This window comes from Crocuta crocuta, unplaced genomic scaffold (genome assembly GCF_008692635.1).
Source record: "Crocuta crocuta isolate KB4526 unplaced genomic scaffold, BGI_CrCroc_1.0 scaffold2, whole genome shotgun sequence".
In the NCBI taxonomy this organism is placed as follows: domain Eukaryota; kingdom Metazoa; phylum Chordata; class Mammalia; order Carnivora; family Hyaenidae; genus Crocuta; species Crocuta crocuta.
The window spans coordinates 6,113,161-6,122,364 of record NW_027528640.1 but is presented as its reverse complement, the minus strand read 5'-3'; the positions used below and the strand labels follow the sequence as shown (position 1 = coordinate 6,122,364).

Here is a 9,204-nt window from a genome sequence, read left to right as displayed (position 1 = left end):
GAGAACCTAAGTATTTTTTTGTAGAGTCCCCACCATAGCATTAGTTATGGGAAGTAACAAACTCATCTCCTCTGTGAAAATACTAGCAACATAATCGGCTCTCTGTTAAAAACCCAACACGATGCTACTTCACTGAAATGATCTGCGTCCCCTGCTTTAATCTGGAATTTGGCGGGGTTGCGTGTGAGTTAATTTTCTTCCTCTTTGAGACGATGGCAGGAAGCTGGGACCCTAGATGTGAGTCCACCTGGAGGAAAAAGGTCTGTGAATGTCATGTCTAAGAATCCAGTTTGACTTGCGCCCGAGGGCTGTGTGCAGTGCTAGCTGTGTCTGCGTCGTTACCTGCAAGCCCGCGCCGCTGTGCAGTGACTGCTATGTCCAGCCACCTGGGTCACGGCTTTGGAGTACTGTTTACTCACCGTAGCAATGCTGCAACCAGGAAAAGCTTTCCCTTTGGTTGGTCAAGAGCTTGGCCCATGATTAGCAAAACAAGCACGCGTGTGATTTGGGAGAGGCTGGAAGGGCCGCTGACGGGTCCATTGTCCCCGGGTGCGGTGGCGGGCAGTGTGGCACGGCTCAGGAGAGCTGACTGCGTGGACATGCTCTCGAGCTGAGGTCCATACCCTGGGGAAATTCGGCGTGCCAGGGGACAAGCCCTGGGGTGTAAATGGCATTATATGAGCAGAAGCTGACAAGTCCCCGGGTGACACTCTACTGGAACAGAGCGGTAAGTTGCAGGTCTGTTCGCACAGTGGGAACCACCAGCGTCCTGGTGCAAATCAGCTGCGGCCACATGGGTCAGCGGGGACCAGCCCCAGCACTGGAATCTGAAGAGGCAACTGCTGACCCGTGGCCTCTGGTCTCCCCTGTGTTAGCCTTCAAACCAGGCAAAACGCAGGAACATAGTGAGAACACATATGTGATGAAACCGTAAAGAGGAGCGGGGGAGGGCTTAAATCAGAATTGGGGCTCCTGGGTATCTGTGCGGTGGGGGGGGGAGGGATTCAGGGAGGGGCACATGGGGCTTCCGCAGAACCCCCCAAAACCCGCACCGACAGTGTTAGATACGTGGGGTTTGTTTCCAGTTAGTGTAGTGGTCAGTGCGTAACAAGTGACCCCAGAACCTAGCAGCCTAAGAAACTGGTGAGCGTGGGTGACCTCCCAAGGTGTGTGTGTGGGGGGGCAGGACATCGGCAGCCTGGCCGGGTGGTTCTGACTCGGGGTCTCCGATCCAATTGTGGTCAAGGGACCAGCCGAAGCAGCGGCCCTCAGATGCTGCTGGGCCATTGGGGGAGGTCGGTCCTCTCGGAGCGCTGGGGGCCCTCGGGACACGGCAGCGGGCGTCCTTCCCGGGACGGAGTAGGGCGAGCTGGCCTTGAATGGGCCTTTCACCTCAGACCCCATTGCCCCAAACTGGATGGAGGGCCGTGCCAGTTCAGCAGGAAGTAGGAGGAGGACAGGGAACCCCCTCCTTCTCCGCAGGGGGAGGGGAAGGGGGGACGCGCTTGAGCCCTAGAGGCAGGACCACTGGGGGCTTCTTGGAGCCTGGCCGCTGTGGTTCTGACTTGTTAATATAGTTCACGGTGAAAACCTTTTAGACACAAACCAAACTGGTAAGCTTATTTTTCTTAGTAATGGTGGGGACATCCGTTTAAATGACAGTGACTGTAGGTGCTGAACATGACCTCCATTGGTGTGGGGATGGAGAGGCATCAATGCTGCAAAGGGAGTAATGGCGGGGTGGGCCGGGGGACCTCAGTCCTCTGGACACCCAGATGTGTGGTGTACAGAGGGGACTGCTTATGTCTAGATGTCCGTCTTCCTGTGCCTTGATGGGGTGGAAATCTGAGAGTGCTGATGTTGTGGAGAATTCCCTGAACTCAGGGCCCCCGGCAGTGTCCTGGGTTCGTCGTGATGTTAAAGTTTCTGCCAGCGCCCCATGTTCTCCCGAGACCCCGTTTAATGGAACGGGAGAGCCCTCCCCTCACTCCCCTCCGCTGCAAGCCAGGGTGTAGCTAGAGATGATCTGGACAAGTAAGGGTCGGAGTTTTGGCTTAGAACTTCTCACAGTGATTACATTCTCACAGTGCGTGTGTGTTTTCACGTAGCACGTTTTAAATTCCTGATTTGTTTGCTTGCTCATCTTTTTTTTTTTTTTAATGTTTTACTTATTTTTGAGAGAGAGATAGAGACAGCATGAGCAGGGGAGGGTCAGAGAGAGAGAGAGGGAGACACAGAATCCAAAGACAGGCTCCAGGCTCTGAGCTAGCTGTCAGCACAGAACCCTATGCGGGGCTCAAACCCACGAACTGTGAGATCATGACCTGAGCTGAAGTTGGACGCTTAACCAACTGAGCCACCCAGGCGCCCTTGCTTGCTCATCTTTGAGTGAAATTGGTGTTCCCAAAGGGGCTGAGGTTTCTCCCCTTAGTTTTGGGTAGCTCTTGGCAGAACTTCCTGGGAGTTTTCCGGGGTCCAGGTGCCCACTGCGTGTGGCATTGAGACGCCACCCCATCTCCTTTGGGGGCCGCAGCGTCCCGGTGAGCAGGTGCCCCAGGTGCCCCAGGTCCCTGGTGCGGAAGCAGCTCGAGGCAGTTTTCGTGAGAGGAGAAGGGACGGCAAGGCAAGTGAGGGCCCTGACGCACTTCCTAGGCTTCTGTCCAGGGCGCCTTGGACCCAGGTGTCTGTCGTTGTGGCCCCGCCACCAGCCCCTGCTCCTTACAGACCTGAGTGCAAAACCCTCCACACCAAGTGATAATTGCCTTTTGTTGTGGCAAAGAGCCACCAGGGGCGCCAGGTGATGCTTGTTTGACTTCCCTTGGCCCACAGTGTGCTCTTCTGAGAAAAAAGGGAGGAAAAGAAGGAATATATATAAAATGTCACAATTACTTTAAGGGTTGTTGTGTGTTAAACGGACGTGTAATTAGTGGTGACGGCTATAAGAACTGGTGATCATGATTAGAGTGTTCACGGCACTGTTAAGAGTGATTGTTGATAAATACTCTCTGGGGACAAATCGCAGTGCACGCCCCCTCACCCCTCAGACTGTGGGTGAAAGGGTGTGGCCATTTGGCCTTGAGGTTGGTTTTCGGGAGGGCATCATGTGGGGTGGGGGCACAGCCTGTGTGGTGAGACGCGCCTGGAGCCCAGGGGTCTGAGGAGGGTTTCATCTCTGGTGTGTTCTGGTCGCACGTCCCCCTCGTCCGACCGCAGGGAACGGAGTGTGACTTACAGGCCGTGGCGCTGTGTGTGCTGTCATCTAGGGCGGGCGGGGTGGGTCTGGTCACCTGTGCTGGAAAGGCCCCCGGGAGGCCCAGCCACGTGGCTATGTGTGGCCGCCTCGAGAGCTCTCCCAAGTCCCAGACTCCGGCCCTGGGGCCTCCCGTGTTCTTCTCGTTGGAGGTTCTTCTCCATCACATGTCACGGCCCCCAAGTCCACGTGACTTAAAGAGACTTCATGAGGACTTTCTTGGTCCCAGAAGTTCCCAGAGCGGGTGAGGCGTATGGCTGTCCCCCACGTTCAGTATGAGGCGGGAGCCCTTTTTTCTGTCTCCGCCTTCCTCCTGGCTTAAAAACGAACAGTTACAGCAACATTTGAATCTAGAGGCTTGTCTTCCAGGGAGCACAGTTTCTTGAGAGAAATAGCATTCGTTCTGTAAAACTCCTTGTGGTGACGTCTCGTCTCGCTTGTTCTTGGCAGGCTGAGGAAAGAGCGAACGGTCCCCGCGCGTCTTGGGTGCACCTGGCCCTCCGCTGCCATGAGGAGCGGGGTGGCAGCCACTTGAAAGGTGAGTGAGCATCGCTGTGCAAGTGCTTCATCATCACAATTTCAAATCCACGGCAGCATGGGAAGAACGTGCCGGAGTTCCTGGGTGCTGCGTGTGTGTGTTTGTGGCCTGTGCATTCTTCTGCTGGAGCGTCTGCAGTGAACGTAGGCTGCAGGCATCGTGACATTCTGTCCCACACTTTTAGGGACGTAGCTCCACAAAATGAGGACCATCTCCCTGAGGGGCATTTAGAACATTGGTAAACTGTGCTGCGTAGAATCATGTAATAAGACACAGCTATAATGTCCTATTAAAAGGTGTGATTTTGAATTTATGATCCCTTTGCAGCCAATGTGTGTGGGTGATTTATTTGTTTCTAAAATTTATTTATTTTGAGAGAGAAAGAGTGAGAGTGCGGGAGGGCAGAGAGAGAGAATCCCAAGCAGGCTTCGATCTGTCAGCATGGAGCCTGATGCAGGGCTCTGACCCACAAAGCAGTGAGATCGTGACTTGAGCTGAGATCAAGAGTCAGATGCTCTGCCGACAGAGCCACACAGGCGCCCGAAAAATTACCTTTAGGTTGTCTTTAAGTAGGCTCCACACCCAGCACAGAGCCCAACTCCCGCCCCGAAGTCATGACCATGAGATCAAGACTTGAGCTGAGGTCAAGTCTGATGCTTAACCAACTGAGCTGTGCAGGTGCCCCTGTTGGTTATATTCCTTAATTTTATAAATTTGATAAGCACTTAGTCTCCATAATCTAATGGTTACTTCAGTTGTAAGTAGATGCAGCAGGACATACGTAGAAATGACTATGTGTCTAAAGGTCCTGACTTGTTTACATGTGGTGACCCTGGACTGTTGGAAGGTGGCATATCGGGATAAGTTGTGCTCTTTGGCGTGCTTATAAAAGCAAGCCAAGCTGACCTCTGCTCTTGGGCCACTTGAATAATAAATAACATACCTGGAGAGGAAGAACCGTACACGAGGTAGTAAAGTTGGGAATGTAGTGTAATCGCCTCTGTTGGCATGCTTCTGTGTTTGCTTCTGTGAGGTTGGAAACGTTCGTCTTTCTTAACCGGAGGCTGTAAGGGCATTGTGGTGACAAAGACGGGTGAGACTGCTGTCATCATCGTCGTAACCCCTTAACATTTTCACATGTGCTCATATATGCTTTATGGGTGGAGCCTTGGGCTGTGAGTCACCGCCCCTTCGTCACCCCACACTGCCCTCTGACACACAGAAGGGAAATGCCCTTGACTCACGACCATAAACCCTTATAGGCCGTCATGGCCAAGACCTCCTTTAGGAAGTGAGGTTGAACGTTGCTTTGGACGTTGTAGTTATAGGTGTTGAGCTGCATGTAATAATCTATGGATGTAAGAACACATGACAGCCTCGTAGGGTCTTCTCCTCACCGCAGGAGACATTAGACATCGGGTGGGATGCTACGTGCCCCCGCTGTGGGGGCAGTGACACAGGGCAGCGGGCTTTCCCCTGAGACCGAAGACTTGGGAGGGCCCGTCTGCAGGAACCGCAGAGAGGAACGTGCCCTGGTGTGTGTAGGGGTGCAGTTTAATGAATGGGGGTCAAACTCTGCACTGGTTTTGTTGCCAAAATTAATAAAGTTAATAAATAAAGGTGTAGTTATGAGAAAGAAAAGATATCCATTCACACTTGCTGCTTTTGTGTTTATTTATTTACTTAATATACTTTTTGTCAGGTTGGTTTCCATATAACACCCAGTGCTTATTCCAACAAGTGCCCTCCTCCATGTTCATCACCCCCCCTTCCCTTCCCCCATCAACCCTCAGTTTGTTTTCAGTGTTTAAGAGTCTCTTATGGTTTGTCTCCCTCCATCTCAACTATTTTTTCCCCTTCCCCTCCCCCATGGTCCTCTATTAAGTTTCTCCTGTTCCACATATGAGAGAAAACCTTCGGTTTCTGTCCTTCTCTGCCTGACTTACCTCACTCAGCATAACACCCTCCAGTTCCGTCCATGTTGCTACACATGGCCAGGTTTCATTCTTTCTCATTGCCATGTAGTATTCCATCGTATATATAAACCATATCTTCTTCATCCATTCATCAGTTGATAGACAGTTAGGCTCTTTCCATGATTTGATTATTGTCGAAAGTACTGCTGTGAACATTGGGGTACATGTGCCCCTATGCATCAGCACTCCTATCTGCTTTTGTGTGTAAAGTGTTTTGACAAATTCAGTCCTGTTCTTCAGTGTACAAATTTTTTAATAGTGGTTCCAATTTAGGGCTACATGAAACATGAGACTGGAGAAGATGGAGAGGAAGAGATAATCATGGTCCTTTCCCTCACAAAGCTCAAAACTGTAGTCTCCATTAACTGCTTTGGGCAAAAATACAGTTTTCTAAAACAAATTTGGTGATGGGCCAAATCACCGATCTGTGGCCTTAGAAACGCTGGGACTTTTCTGCTCTATAATAGGGAGCTGCTTCTTCAGGGACTCCGGCCTGAGGGACGTTTAATTTGTCAAGGCTAGGTAAGTACGATCGACGTCCTCAGTCTGTCAGGTTGCGCATCCAGAGAGGGACAGGTACCGATGTGCACACTGAACCTTGATTGCTAGAGCGAAATGTGTTTTACAGAGAGTGTCAGCATCACCCTCTTGGTTGCAGGTGACAGAAAACCCAGTGCAAAGTGTCTTTAAGGAAACAAATGTACCAACTCAGGCAGCTGACGGTGTGGAGATTGATCTCACTTCAGGAAGGGCCGGTCACGGAGCAGAGGGCATCCTCAGGCACCCTGGCGTCTGCACTTGTGGGACTACAGAGGGGGCTCCGGCCACGTGGGGCCCACCTGTTAACGAGGACACAAGCTGCGTTCTTGACCCTCTGCCTCGTGCAGGGCCAGTCACTGGGACCAGGGAGTGGGCCTGCCCTGACATGGCTGTCCGGGCGCATACTCGATACTGACAGCCCGATGTTAACTGTCAACCCAAGGAGGCGGCATCCACTGGCGGCAGCCCCACAGGGTTCCCTCCAGAAATCGGGTGTTTTCCTGGAGTGTCACTGGGTGCTGGGGTGGTTCTGATGATGAGGGTGATCGTCATGATGATGAGGATCATTATCATTATAATAAGTGTATCTTCTTATGGTTGGTGTTAGGAGTGTTCTCTTGTTTGACCTGAGAGAGGCGTCAGGGGGGCGGGGTGAAGGAGCGCTTGAGAACGTGGATCTTGGGGCAGGTTGCACGGGTTCAGTTAAGAGCCACTAAGGTTTGACAGATCACTTAACCTCTCTGTGTCCCAGTAGCCTCAGCTGTGCAGTGGAGATACAGGCATCTACCTGCTGGGTTCTGGGAAGGGTTAAATTAATGGCTATTTGCAGGCCAGTTAGAGCAGTGCCTATACATATTGGTCCAGCACTTAAAGCAGGCTCCCAATTCTGAGCTGTCAGCACAGAGCCTGACGCGGGGCTCGGACTCACAAACTGTGAAATCATGACTTGAGCCAAAGTCGGACCCTTAATCAGGTGAGCCACCCAGATGGCCCTCCTTCTGTTCTTTATTTCTCAGACAGCCCTGCCAGCACAGTGTCCCCCTCATTTGACGGGCGAGGTGTGGAAGTCCAGAGTCCCGTGACCTGTAAGGGTGGCACCTGCAGTAGTCAGGTGTCCTGACTTCCTCCTTGTTCCCACCCTTGTCTCTGTCACGATTCTGGGGTGTGTGCATGGTTTGTGGGTTCAAGCCACACATCAGGCTCTGTGCTGACCATGCATAGTCTGCCTGGGATTCTCTCTCTGTCTTTCTCTGCCCCTCCCCACTTGTGCACTCCTTCCCCCCAAGTAAATAAACATTAACAAATAATCAGATCCAGTATTCGGAGCTTAGAGGAAACTGAGGTTGGCTTGGCCAGGAGGTGATCATGTCAGTGAGGTGTGAAGACATGGTTTCTGTTGGAGAGAGGCTGGGGCTCCCCCCGAAGGGTGCCTCCAGGGCCCGTAGACAGTTCTGTCTAGGAATAGATGCCATTTTCCTCATTCAGAATATTTCCTACACTGTTGAGAGTGTTTTTTACTCAGATGGGCTTCCTGAAGGAGGCTTGCCCCAGGGACGCAGACCTCGGAATGACCCAGACTGTCTGAGGAGGGTCATGTTGCTTTCTGAGGATGAAGACAGTGACTTGTTTGTACTTACTGTGGACGCAGGACACTGGAAACTTAAAGAGCACCCTAGTATGCTGCTAGGCTTGCAGGGAAAACCACAATGGACACAATTTTGGGTCTTCCTGCAGTGCTTCTGAAGAAACCAGGTCCTGCTCCAAATTCCCAAAGCACGTGCTCTGCCCTGCAGTGGCCTGGGCCTGTGGTCCCCCTCCCCCAGGCCTGGGCCTGTGCTCCCCCACCAGCCAGGGCCTGTGTCGTCCCCCACCCCCACTTGTGCTCCCCCACCATGCTCCCCCCTCCCCCCGGCCTGGGTCTGTGCTCCCCAGCTGGCTGCACGGTGCCTGGTGTGTGGGAGGTGCTCAGATATTTCCTGAATGAACAGATCTGTGTGAACTGTGCTTTTGTCTTTGGTTTGGATTTCTCTCGACAAGAATCTGTTTACCGTATAGATGTCTCCAGGAATTAAAGCTTTGGGTGCTGTGTCTGTAACACGCTGCACTGTATCGTCTCTTTAGATGATGGTGGTGCCGCTTTGAGTATTGACTCCATCACCTGGGTTCACAGTGACATTTATGTTCCAGAGAACAACCCTATTCAGAGAACAAAGAGATTAAGTACATATGCTGTAGAAACGACCCTCGATTTGCCAAATGCTCGTGGGAATCGTAACAGGTTCTGAGATTTAATCCCACTTACTTTGTTCTTAGTTCCTTGGGAGCTCTTTGCCTTGCTGAGTAGTCTGGGAGCGAGTATGACTTTCTTCATGGTCTTAACTCCCCTTTTGTAGGAGAAAAATCAGGGTCTACCTCGTTTCCCGCATGTCGAGAACAAAGGTGGTAGCATTACTGCTCTCTAGGAGATGGGTACCCTGAGTTCTTGTCCTACTTCATATTCTCAACGAGCCTGTGACCTTGTCCCGTAGGGGACAAAACTGTGGAGAGCCAGCCGAAGCATGCGCTCTCCCGCCAGCCGTGCGGCAGGGTCCAGTCCCCAGTTCCAGGTCCTGCCTGCCTGCTGGGTCCCCTGAGGACTTGAAACATTTTTTTTGTATCACGTTTTTTAATATTTATTTATTTTTGAGAGAGAGAGCCAGCCAGTGTAAGCGGGGGAGGGACAGAGAGAGGGAGACACAGAATCTGAAGATGGCTCCAGGCTCTGAGCTGTCAGCACAGAGCCTGACGCAGGCTCGAACCCACAAACTGTGAGATCACGACCTGAGTTGAAGTCGGACGCTTAACTGACTGAGCCACCAGGTGTCCCATCCTCCCCACCCCAGGACTTTAAAGGCCTGCCT

General features: G+C 52.1%; 1 protein-coding gene across 1 annotated transcript in view; it reads left to right on the top strand.

Moving 5' to 3' along the window:
- Nucleotides 1-3,700: 3,700 nt before the first annotated feature.
- Nucleotides 3,701-9,204, top strand: part of SGMS1 (sphingomyelin synthase 1) — a 235,965-nt gene continuing 230,461 nt past the window's right edge. The window contains exon 1 of the mRNA XM_077755220.1: nt 3,701-3,788. The gene's annotated coding sequence lies outside the window, so the exon portion shown is untranslated. The remainder of the gene's footprint in view (nt 3,789-9,204) is intronic.